Genomic DNA, 14,323 nt, shown 5'->3' on the forward strand with positions numbered 1-14,323 from the left:
TTGTGCTCTTGTCAGAGAGCAGGCAGAAAAAGTGGGGTCGGGCCCACAACCGTGCCGCTGGCAAGAGCACGGTTGTGGATGCTCTTAACCTCCTACAAAACTATTTTTCATTGGCGATTTTGTTAATATTGTCTGAAACTATCTTTAGTTATTAGTATTTTTTATATGTGATTATGAAAAATATGTCCAAGTCTATACCAATATTTTTTCTAGGACCGCTCTTCATCAAACTTGTACTCCCCTCCGGCCCACTAAAAATGTTTCCTTTTAGTTTGTCTCATTCAAGATGTCAAACTCACTCTCCTTTCATTAAAATATTCAACTAATCTTTTCTATCTACTTACTCCTCTTAACAACTACTCCTAAAATCTCGTATCACTCAAGAATGTGGACATCTTGAATGAGACTGAGGGAGTAAGATTTATTCTCAATTTTCTGTTATAATTAACTTGAAGGATTATAAATTCCATTTTCATCGGATTAACTACCTATATGCATACTTCCAAATAGAGGTATAAATAGAGGGAACAAAATAGAGTTATCTTAGATCTTCCCATTATCAATGTTTTTGGATGAGGGCCCGCTAATTGGTCTCATCATAATTTAAAATCAATCCTCAATACACAACATTCATCACTTGGATGTTGATATTAATCATACCAAAATAATTTCTTATAGTACCATTTTGTAGTGTTGGACAAACTCATTGGCGTGCTGCATACATGTACTCTTTTCTTTCTTTCGCGGGATTAAGAATTAGAGATTGAATTCTTTTCACATTCTAAAAGTAAAATGTTAGTTGTAATGATGATCTAAAGATTGAGTTTAAGCACCTCCACAATAATGTTTGTCAACTCAAAAAGATGAAATGCAAATTTCTCCATAAGTCATTAATGACATAAGTACTCTATTGAAGAATACACAAGTAATCCTTCATCTATGAAATAAAATATTCTCCCTATATATAAAGCGTTCAAATAAAACACTTTTATTGTGAAAATTTTAGTACTAATTTAGATGTTTAGTGCAGTAAATTACACATATTGAGTAAACGTAAAAGTTACTTGCAATTCTCGTAATAAGAAAGTTCCCTTTTTGAATAATTTTCTATGTGTATATTTTTTAGAAAGATGGAGAACAGAAAATATTTTAATACTATTAAAACATAATGATTATTAAACCCCATAATGATGATAAAAACGCACTTAACCATCGAGAAACTCTCAATTCGTCAAAAAAGTTCAAGAATTGTGATCATAAAAATCTAACCAACTCAAATTCAATCCGCATGCAAAAACCCAACTTATTTGGGTGGATCGAATAATCAAACAGTTGCATTAATTAAATTGGTCTATAATTTGTAAAGTTACTGTAAATATTCTCGTAATCTTATGTTTTCACACGAGATTCTTGCAATATTTTCATGTATAAAATTGACTACACCAACGGTTTCGTATTGTTTTATGATAAGACCAGAAAAAAAAAATCAGTTAGAATCCCATGATTCATGGAGTTTGAAATGGCTGCCTTTTATTTTCTTCAATTCTTCTTCTTTTTGGGATGGCTGCTTTAATTTCTCAAGTGGCCGGCAATGACCTCTCGTGAACTCTTCTTTTTCTTCCCACATTGGGATTTTGTCTCTTATATTTTTTTATTATTTTAAACTTTTTTAAATAATTCAAAATTTTCAACGTGGTTAATGCATGATCCATGGAGACAACTATATATGCACAAGTAGTACCTTCGTGCATTTGGGGTGGTACAAAATTATGAATCGTAGTTTTGGCTCAAATTCCGGAGAGTATATAATTAATTAAGTATTTCTAGGACTAAATAGTTATACAATTTCAAAATTAATTATTCAACTAAAATAAACAATATATAGATTATATAGGCTATCTATTTAATTATGTTCTGTCCTGTTATCTGAAGTAAAAATTGGAGCAAGTTTATTGATGATCGTCTGTAAAATTGACTACAAAGTGATCATATACACGGAGGAGAAGAATGGTCCTTCTCTCAAATATGGTTGAAAAAATAACGTAAATTGTACGATGCTTTAATTATGAAGTGATGCATTTCCAAATAAACAAAACCTATTCCATGTTACATGAATTCACTATATTTTTCTATTAACTATATTGTGGGGTTCACATATATTCTATTTTTCAAAGTCATGGATCCATGCTTTCTCAAGCTTTAATAAGGTTAGAAATATGTTTCCTTTTTATCTACTAAGTATATTTGAGAAGCTTTATCTCTTCAACTACTTTTAGTACGTTCCGGTAAACGCACATGGAAATGTTTCTATATAATTAATGTAGTAATTTATTTTTCATATAGTATAAAGTAGATAATAAGAGAGTTGGTCAAAATTAATTTTACGAAAATGAACAATCCATGACTGTAATGCACCATTTTAGTGGAGTATTTAATATGACGAGGGTGATCACATACATATATCGATCAATATCTGTATATACATATGCAAATACATTATGAACTTAATGTATTGAATTCTAAATTATTAGTCCATATTCTAGTTGAATTCATGTTATATATGTTTGTCATTAAATATTTAGTATGCATTCCTCAAATTTTACCATTTTCCACATTAATACATGCAATTTTTTAAATTACTTTTTCCATTTTACATTATTATTTTCTTAGGAGAGTATTTGTGCTAGCTAGTCTAGCTAATTCAAAAGAAACATTAATTGTTAGAACACCGACACTAACTGGCGGGCTACTTCAAAGGGAATTTTCTTCGAAATAACAAGCCACCATAAAATTAATGGGCCACATTTAGTTAGAGTTCTTAAATATGGTGGCCATATCATTATCATTTCGATAGCATATATACTACATCAGTACGTATGTATATTAAAAACATCATTTTATTTGATACAGTCCAATGATACTTAAATATGGGGAAAAATATATCACATCCATCAACTTATTTATTTATTTATTTTAGTCAGTCATAGAAATCATTATTTAATACTAGTACAAGTACATTATAATAGGGACGTGATCAAATGCAAACTCTAAATATTGTACAAATTTTAAACTATAATTTGGATTGTTAGAAAATGTTAACTAATGATAAAATAATAGCAATAAAAAATGTCAACACAGTTTTAATGATTAAAGTTGTGTTTACATTTTTTATTGCTATTATTTTATCATCTTTTGACAATTTCTAACGATCCAAATCTTTAAAATTTATACAATATTTAGAGTTTATATTTTATCAGTAACCAATATAATATTTGTTCACTATCAATTCCCCACTCTTGTAACAATGTTGAGTAAATTGGACAACATATATGCCTAGGTTTTAGGTGGATGATGGGACCAGTTTTATTACGTTTCACATATGTTTGTCTTTTCCAAGGAAAGTAGTAGCAATACGGTCCTGTTCTATATACTTCCCCCATCCCATCTCATGTGATGAATTTCTTTTCGGCACGTGAATTAAGAAAATGATATGTATTGAGTTAAAGTGGAGAGAGTAAAGTATGAGAGAGGAAAAAGTAAGAGAGATAACGAGAGAATAAAATAAGAAAGAGAGAATAAAGTAAGAGAGAATGAATAAAGTAAGAGATGATTGAAGTTTAGTTTTTAGCTAAAAAAGAAAATCAATCACTTGAGATGATGGGACAACTCAAAATGAAAAATTGATCACTTGAGGTGGAACGGAGGGAGTATGAAATTTCGATTATGTAACTTTCTAGTTTGTTTTATTTTGTTTGAGCTAGTGGATGTTTATAGATGTATAAGTATAATAGTACTAAGAATAACCACAATTACATTACTTTTTGGTGATGTATACATACTTTCTCTCTTACATATAGTTTGCATTCATAAATTTATATATAATGAATTGCAATAGACAAGATTCCACCAGCCTACCCTCGAAAAAAATCTCATTAATTTATTGTAAAAGTATAAGTACTTATCAAATTGAACATTCCAAAAGGGCGAATTAAGAGCTGCACACTCAAATCGATGCAATCTAAGTTGGGTCTTGCCTATGCACATATTGTATACATCTTTAATATATTAAAAAATATATTTTTTTAATTGACTAGACTTCTCTCTTACTTTACCAATTTTGCATTAAAACTCATACCGAATTCAAAGTACATATTCTTTGGGGACGGAGGGAGCAGTATAATGATTCTCTGAAACACCTCTATAAAAATTTATACTACTAATTAAGTACTACTCAACAACAAATAGTGAAATTTCATTTATTATTGTTTCTAGAAATCAAAATTCAGAAAAGGTTGCGATTAAATAGGCGTAGGGAACAAAATATTAATATAGCGAAGAAATAGCTTACAAATAAATGGTTTCGGAGAAAAGTATATGGTGTAATAGTTTTGTGGTACGTAATTCAAGTGGGTTGTTGAATCAGCCATCAATGCTATCTTTGCTGAGAGCAAGAAGTAAAATCTCCAAATAAAGTAGCACACTTTTAATCCATATATAACTCCATAGATAAATTAATACTTACTTCTGCTATTTAAATAACAATAAAATCACGCAGTTGTATATATGAGTAGGCCAAGCGGTAGAGAGATTAATAACTAGGCCTTAAGTTCGAGTCATTTGTGGAGTTGCCTTTAAATTTAAATTCATCTGCACATTAAAAAAACCATGCATTCATATTACCATAAAGTGATTTTCGTAAATATTTATAAAAATCATAACAAAAAATCAATAATTCTAATTGATGTTAAAATATATTTACATACGTACCATCTCCCATTAAATTAAAATAATTCATAATATTTTTTATTAATAATTTCTACTTTTAGAAGTGAGCCCCAATCCTAATATGGTTGTTAGCAATTCTCCCAAATAAAAATGTAGAAGAGAAAAAGAAATAGAGCTATATCCATTGAGCCTTCAACAAAATTCCATGTCCCCACCCGTGCTCGTGCTAGCATAAATAGTGCTTCTTCTCATAGAATATCCTCACACCAAATAGTTGGAAGCAGTATCTCATGATCATCAGCGCCGCTACATACTGTGGTATAAATTAAAGAGATATGGATGAGATATCAAATGGTAACGGAGTGGTTGTGCTCATAAAAGACGGCGATTTCAATCAAGATTCCGACGCTGCCGTGGCTACCGGATGCTGCTCTCTCACTGTCCCCTTTATGCAAAAGGTATATATACTACTATAATTTTACAGCATAGGAGTATTTATTTATTTTTATTTTAAAAAAAATTTAAATTGTGGCGCAGATAATAGCGGAGACGCTGGGGACATATTTCTTGATATTCGCCGGCTGTGGCGCTGTGGCGCTGTGGCGGTTAACGCCGACAAACAGAAGGTGGTGACGCTCCCCGGTATAGCCATAGTGTGGGGGCTGGTGGTCATGGTCATGGTTTACTCTGTCGGCCACATCTCCGGCGGCCACTTCAACCCCGCCGTCACCATTGCCTTCGCTTCCTGCAAGAGGTTCTCTTGGAAACAGGTCGCATACATATTCATTTCTATCTCTCTCGTTGCCAAATGAAACGAACAAATATAATAAATACTTTAATAGACCTGGAACCGTTATAGTATAAATTTAATGGACTATTTCTCGTATCTTCAATTGATTTTAACTCTGATAAGCTTCTAATATGGCATCAGAGTGCCTTGTTGATACTGAGAGGTAACGTTAATTCATATGTGAGCCGAAATAAAAAGAAAATGAATAACCAAGCAAAATATATATATATATATATATATATATATATATATATATATATATATATATATATATATATATATATATATATAGGGGAGCGTTATTCTCCTTTTCACATCTTAGATCCTTTTTCCTTCTTAATATTACGCGTTAGATCTAAGGCATCAACGGATCAGATTGATTCTATAAAACTGGTTCCGTGTTGCATTATAGAAGGTGGTTGTATGCATTACAGGGTTATTATTGACATTTGACGGAAAAGTAACTGCCACATTTTGGTATCTGCGAATAATGCACCACATGGTCACGAGTAATACATATAATTGACTATATAATGCACAATATGTGAACTGCAATGCATACGAATAAGATGTACCATGTTATGATGTTTGGACACACGTTTCTTGTTTCCCCTAAGGGTTAATAAGCTTAGGGGCTAGGGTATAGTACGTAGACACGTATGTAATCTTCACATGGTAACGAGTAATGGATATAATTGACTATATAATGCACAATTTGTGAACTGCAATGCATACGAACAAGATGTGTTGTGTTATGATGTTTGACACACGTTTCTTGTTTCCCCTAAGGGTTTAATAAGCTTAGGGGCTAGGGTATAGTACGTACGCATTAATAACAAATTATAAAATGATACGAATAATTAACCAAATTATCACGAGTAATGGATGTTATTAACTATATAATGCACAATATGTGAACTGCAATGCATACGAATAAGATGTACCATGCTATGATGTTTGACACACGTTTCTTGTTTCCCCTAAGGGTTTAATAAGCTTAGGGGCTAGGGTATAGTACGTAGACATTACTAACAAATTGTTGTTATTGGAATATACGTATGTGCATTATTTGGTTTAGGTAGTGCATTATGTAGCTGTTAATTGTCATTATCTCAGTATATTATGCATTATTAGAGGTATTGTGTATATAGGTTAATCAACGGATTGAAGATTACATACGTGCATTTAGTAATGTCTACGTACTATACCCTAGCCCCTAAGCTTATTAAACCCTTAGGGGAAACAAGAAACGTGTGTCAAACATCATAACATGGTACATCTTATTCGTATGCATTGCAGTTCACATATTGTGCATTATATAGTTAATAACATCCATTACTCGTGACAATTTGGTGAATTATTCGTATCGTTTTATAATTTGTTATTAATGCGTACGTACTATACCCTAGCCCCTAAGCTTATTAAAGCCTTAGGGGAAACAAGAAACGTGTGTCAAACATCATAACACAGCACATCTTGTTTGTATGCATTGCAGTTCACAAATTGTGCATTATATAGTCAATTATATCCATTACTCGTTACCATGTGAAGATTACATACATGTCTACGTACTATACCCTAGCCCCTAAGCTTATTAAACCCTTAGGGGAAACAAGAAACGTGTGTCAAACATCATAACACAGCACATCTTGTTCGTATGCATTGCAGTTCACATATTGTGCATTATATAGACAATTATATGCATTACTCGTGACCATGTGGTGCATTATTCGTAGCGGTTTCCAGCCATTATTAGATTACTATTGTACCCTCATAATGCACAAAATAGGACAAATAATGCAACACGGGATTAATTACCCAATGTTGATCTTGACCGTCCATTTCTCTAATCTAATGGCTGATATTAAGAAGGAAAAATGAGGAAATATAGGAAAAGGAAATGAATACATCCCTCTATATATATATATATATATATATATATATATATATATAGGGTAGTGATCAATATATAACTAATCTTAAGTGTATAACTAGAGAACAAATCTCAGCCACACATTTTAATACTCCAAATTAATCCTATGGCTTAAACAAACTTTCAGATTTTTATGAAAAAAAACTTGTCCAGGGGCATTTTGGGAATTCAATACATCAATGTGAATTCATGAATAACATATAATCACCGTGAATCCAATCTTACGAAAGTCATGCGCCGCGCTAGCTGTCTCTATGGCGGAGCTGCCGCAGGCTCCGCCCACTCCGACGCCTTCTCAGACGTCTCCGACGGCTGCACCACCGCCGTCGGTGATCTCGTCGACTTCTTCGGCTCCGGCGCTGTATGCTGGAGCAATTATGCATTATATATTTTCTAAGTGGAGATAACATTTTTTCTTTCCGCTTTCGCTCGGCTTTAGCTCGAAAATGATTTAAGTAAAATTAGTAATTTCTACCGAAATGGATTGGGATTGAAAATTATTCAAGGATTCTAATATCAGTTTTAGGATTTTCTTCCTATGTACTAGTTGAATTAGGTATATGGCTGGTGTAATTCTCCAAAAATAATTATAACTTGATCAGAAATTGGATGCTTAGATGTATGTGTGAGTTGATGAATCCATAACCTTGATAAGAGAAGTGCATGCTAAAAGAGCCGTGGTGTTTCTCAATGGAGAAATTGTCAAATTGAAGTGGATTTTGAATACTTCACTCTTGTTTACAAAACAAATCACTCTTGTTTACAAAACACATCACTCTTACTCAGATTTTACTTCACTCTTGTTCACAAAACACATCACTCTTACTCAGATTTTACTTCACTCTTGTTCACAAAACACATCACTCTTACTCAGATTTTACTTCACTCTTGTTCACAAAACACATCACTCTTACTCAGATTTTACTTCACTCTTGTTTACAAAACACATCACTCTTACTCAGATTTTACTTCACTCTTGTTCACAAAACACATCACTCTTACTCAGATTTTACTTCACTCTTGTTCACAAAACACATCACTCTTACTCAGATTTTACTTCACTCTTGTTTACAAAACACATCACTCTTACTCAGATTTTACTTCACTCTTGTTCACAAAACACATCACTCGTAGCATGACTTTACTTCACTCTTGTTCACAAAACACATCACTCTTACTCAGATTTTACTTCACTCTTGTTCACAAAACACATCACTCTTACTCAGATTTTACTTCACTCTTGTTTACAAAACACATCACTCTTACTCAGATTTTACTTCACTCTTATTCACAAAACACATCACTCTTACTCAGATTTTACTTCACTCTTGTTCACAAAACACATCACTCGTAGCATGACTTTACTTCACTCTTGTTTACAAAACACATCACTCTTATTGTGATTTTACTTCACTCTTGTTTACAAAACACATCACTCTTATAGTATAAACAACAACAACAAAATAAGTAATGAAATCAATATAATAATAACATCAAAATTGGTAAGAACTTACGGGCAATATGATTTGGAGAAAATGGCAATTTTATACTACTTATCCTAATTAACATCAAATGCACAGTATGAATATCTAATAGTGTGATACACACTGTTAGAAGTCACACATAAAAATGTCGAATGAATATTACAAACCGAAAAAGAATTTCAAAAACCCCAAACACAGCAATTCAACTGATCCAAACCCCCAAACACCGCAAATCAATATATATTACATACACACTCCGCCATAGCCTAGAAAGGAAAATAAAAACTCAGGTCCTGAGCGCCGCGCCGACGACGAACGAAGCTACGGCTACGGCGACGGTGACAGCGAGCGACGGAAGCCAGCGCCGGTGCGGGACCTTCCTGCGCGGCTGAGCTACCGATGAGAGCGAAGACGGTTTCGGCAACCGCCATTGTCGCCACCAAAACTCTCTTCTGCGACACCGCCAACTGCGACGAGAAGAGGAGAAGAGAGAAGAAGAGAAGAAGACGCGACACGGTTTGAATTCAATTTTCAAAATTGGATTTAATTCGCTGTGCAATGACCAAAATGCCCCTGACTTGTTATTATGGAGTAAATTTGTGATTGAGGGAGCTAATATCTCATTAAATTCGAAAATTAATATTAGCCCTTGATTTTTTTGATCTTGTGGCTATGATTTGTTCTCTAGTTGTTTGCTTAAGGAGTGTTTGCCATAGATCACTACCATATATATATATATATATATTGACTTTGAATTTGGTCTAGTTTGATATCGAGTTGGTCTGATCCTGTGATCCAGTTAGGGAAATAAACAAATAAATAAAAAACTAACCCAACCAAAATCGATGTATAAGTATTATAGGCTACTCACCCATGTACAGAATTCCATCCACAAATAGTGAATTGTAGTATTTAAATATGGTTTATATAAAATCATGGAGCAAGAATTAATAGAGCAGGTTGTGAATTCAATGTCTGGCTAGAAATGTACTTATATGATCTAACACTTCTTTAATAATCTAATGTTGATATAGGTACCAGCCTATGTAGCCGCTCAAATGGTTGGAGCAACCCTTGGCGCCGGAACCCTACGACTATTGTTCAGCGGGCCGCACGATCACTTCACCGGAACCCTGCCTACTGGCACTGACGTACAGTCGTTGGTTGTAGAATTTATAATCACATTCTACCTCATGTTCGTCATTTCCGGCGTCGCCACTGACAATAGAGCTGTAATTATTCTAACCTAGAGCAAATTAATTATTGGTCCATAATCATATAAATTAATTGTAGAAGACAGCGTAGAGTTGGCTTAGTTAGGTTAGAATACTATGAAGATTGATTCACTTATATAATATCGACATAAATTGTTACACTTTATAGATACAATGTTTGGACCATTATTGTTAATTTTATAGATGTTGAAAGCGACACAAACCTAATTAATTTCATATATTGAGATTAGAATTTTCAACACAAACATATTAATTTGAGATTAATTTACTGGTGCAGATTGGTGAACTTGCTGGGTTGGCTATTGGATCAGTTATATTGCTGAATGTGATGATTGCTGGGTACGTTAAGTTGCTCCTTACTTCATAATACTAGTATATTCAACTTCAAAACTTCAGAGATTCCCTATATATCCATGAAAATATTTGTATGTGAAAATATTCCGTATTAACTATGACTGAGTTTAGGCTCATTTATACCTAGCTTTCGTAAAATCTAACGAAGTGGGGTTTGCAGGCCGATATCGGGAGCGTCTATGAATCCAGCAAGGAGTTTAGGGCCATCAATAGTGTCGAACAATTTCAGAGGCATATGGATCTATTTGGTTGGGCCAATAGGTGGTGCGATTGCTGGAGCATGGGTCTACAATCTTGTTAGATTCACTAATAAACCTCTTTGTGAAATAACTAAAAGTGCTTCCTTTTTGAAGAGTTCAACTCGGAACAATTCAAACTAAACTACTATCCCCTGCCCCACTCTTTATTGTGATGCATACATCGTTGTTATGATGAAAATAAGACACAGGTTGTTGATTGGTCTGAATTATATATAGTACGTACAATACGCCTATTGATACATATATCGGAAAATGTTCAGAAAGTGATAAAACTATTTATGAGAATCAGTTTTATCACCTGGATAGTGGATGATCAAGAATCCAGCAAGGGGCAATATTTAGTAGTGCAGCAGATTATAATATTTTCACTTCGAATGAATTCATATGTCTCACAGCATTAAGGATGTAGTTTGATTATATTGATAATGTATTGTAAGTAGAGAAAATAGCTAGTGTGTGATATAATAGAAAACCCATAGATATGTAATTGTATAAATTTATAATAGTGTATTATTTAGGTATGAAATGGGCCATCTTAAGTCTCCCGGCCTTGTATTGCAATGATATTCTATGGGCCTGGCCTGTACATCACAAAGGCAAATATGCATTCACACAATTTTTAAGTTATGCAGTTCAATTGATGTTCTTTACTATATATATTTGGATGAAACCTACGTGATGATAAAATAGTTCAGAATCCAGATAGTGTAAAACATAGAATTTCCAAACAATTATTTTTTCCGCTCCTAATTTATCTGTATAAGCTATGAGATATTTAACTGAGTGCTATAGAAAATAATGAAATAGATTAAGTACTTGTTCTTTAACTAATTCGTGTGACTGTAACAAAATAGATTTTACTTTATAAATAAGTAACACATTCCCTTTTTTCCAAATATCTCATGCTATTGTTGATTCAAGAACTTTCTGGCAAATTTAAAAAAAAAATACTAGTAACTAGCTCACTAGATCTCATAGTGTGAACAAATAACAAGAATGCAAAGTACACAGGACTTTTTTTTATTCTTCCAACTTCAAGGCTACATTTTCTTCTATGAACACAAATATGCTCAAATCAGGAATTAGTTAGCAGAGTCCCAAAAAAAACGATGAAAATCCAAACAACAACAAAACGATACAACATCAAAGACACGGAACAATATAGAAATTAATAAAAGATAAAACTCAACTAATAAAAAACGATAGGTACTGTTGGATATTTTAGTATAATTGGATTAACTTGATTGATCAACGTGATCATAATGAGACATCAAATAAATTGGAAGTACGAAGTGTACACTTATTTGAATTCATTATGATTAGACGGGGGTTCGGGGGCAGAGCCCAGGTCAGCTTGGAAATTTTTTATTTCCATTAAAGTTGCTATACAGAAAATTCATCCGGAAACGTAATTTCCGAAAGTTGAAGGACTATTTTGCAATTTATTATTCCCGCAAAAAAATTGTTAAAAATAGTTGTGAAACGAAGAGACGCGACTCTTCGTTTTCAGCCTCTTCTTATGATCGATTTCTGGGTTCAAAGAGGATAACAGAATAAACATACGAATTTCTTCGAAACCTGAATTGTATCCGATTAAATATTGGTAGAACCGCCAAATTGATTTGATCTGAAAGTGTTGTTCACGCCTTTCAGTATATCTGGTTGTTCATATTTCAGTAAATCTCTCTAACAGGTACAGATTAGTGTCAAGTTTGAATTGGATATGGTGTTGTATGAATCGGACGAAGGTGTTATGTGAATTAATTGTATGAATTGCATATGGTGTTTTTGAATTGTATCATGTTGACTGTCAATTACAGAAAATTAGAGTTCTCAATGACTTCTCCTTCCACTCATATGCAAAATTTATGTGAGACAACATATGTGTACAAACCAGACAAATAGTCAAATAAGCCAAACAATTGATTGTGCAAATGAAACTAGATCAAAACAAAATCAATTTCAGACACGTAACTTTACTGGGTTCAAACACGTCCTTAACAAATTTATCGATCTACACACAACACATACAACCAACACCCACATGACAAACAATGCAATTCAAACCACCACACAATCAAAAAAGGGTCTGATAACCATATATATAGCAAGAAGCATATGAATATAAACTAAACAAAAGCTCTAAATTGCCACCTCAAACATTTTTTCAAGTTGACTTTTAGGTCACAATTGTTATCTTAATTACCAAGCGTGACGTTATAATACCTTTGATGACACTTGGCATAAGAAAATGCTATAAAAAGCATTGTTACTGATAAGGCTAATTTCATGCATGGGTCTAGGGATTTAATTCGTGATTTTACTGGGGCTAACGCACTTTTTAAGCCAGGTGTGTGAAGGAATTCGCCAGGTCCAGGAAAGAAGACCAAAAAATCACAAGGTCGAGGAACTGGCGATTTAGTGAACGATTATGAAGAGAATTGCTCGACGGAGGAAGCTCCAGAGTTGAAGGGTAGAATAGGGATTTCTACGAAGACTCAAGGGCTATGTCCGCATCTATAAAAGGCAGAAGCATGCAAGCTGGAGGGATCTTCTCGGTGGAGACCTCACCACAGCTTGTTGCCTAGTTCACTTTCCCACACACACACTTGATACTAGTTTGAGGAGATCTCAGTTCACACGTTCGGGTTTCATCTTAGCTTCCGATATGGTGTAACACCGCTCTTGTTAGGAGCGAAGAAACAATTTATTTTCCGCTTTCCGTATTTTACTTACTCTGCCGAGCTTCGTTGTTCGAAGCTCGGTTCTCTGTTTTCACCAAATAGTTTCTGGTTTAAATGCAAGTTTGATTTTCCGTTATGGTGATTGTGTTGATTTCTAGTTTGATTGCTTCGTTTATTGAGATTTTGGTGTTTTAAATTGTCTGAGTTGGATGCGTTTCGCAGCTGTTTTCTGAGTTATTATAGGTTAATGGTCAGATCTGGGAAGTTGGAGTTGGATTGTGGAAGAACTTTGGTTGGATTTGCTGGATTTGTTGGTTGTTGGGTTCGGATGTCTTGGATCCGGAGTGGATCAAGTATTCTGACGTGAATCTGAGTAGTTTCGATCTGATTTTCATGCTTAGTTTACGAGTTTTTCTTTCATTCCGTCCAGTGTACGCAGATCTGATGTGTTTCCGTTTTGTGGCAAGTTTCCGACGACCAAATTTCTATATTCTGTTCGAATCTCGCTTTGTGCTCTGTTTTGTTCATCTGCAAGTTTAATTCGGTTGAGAGGATACATTTCGCTGCGAGCTAGCGTCAGAGTTTGTTATCTGCAGTTTTTTTCCGTACTTGCCACTTTTGGAATTATGATCCCCACTTTCAGTTATCTTCTGTTTAGCTAGATTAGGTAGTTGTTTACACTGTCTAGGAAGTGGTTATGTTTCTTGCTGTTGAAGTCTGAATTTACAAGTTTAATATGTCCTAGGTCTAGCATTTACATTTCCTGCCTAGGTCTAGAGTTAGTTTAAAATTCTCAACCCTTTTGCGTGGCAGCAGCCATTTGTTTGTCCAAAGCCTCTGAGCACTACTTTGCGAGTC

General features: G+C 33.9%; 1 pseudogene; it reads left to right on the forward strand.

Moving 5' to 3' along the window:
- The first annotated feature begins 5,004 nt into the window (after positions 1–5,004).
- Positions 5,005–11,023, forward strand: LOC121743565 (annotated as a pseudogene).
- The last annotated feature ends 3,300 nt before the right edge of the window (positions 11,024–14,323 follow it).

Source organism: Salvia splendens, chromosome 8 (assembly GCF_004379255.2).
Source record: "Salvia splendens isolate huo1 chromosome 8, SspV2, whole genome shotgun sequence".
Classification (NCBI taxonomy): domain Eukaryota; kingdom Viridiplantae; phylum Streptophyta; class Magnoliopsida; order Lamiales; family Lamiaceae; genus Salvia; species Salvia splendens.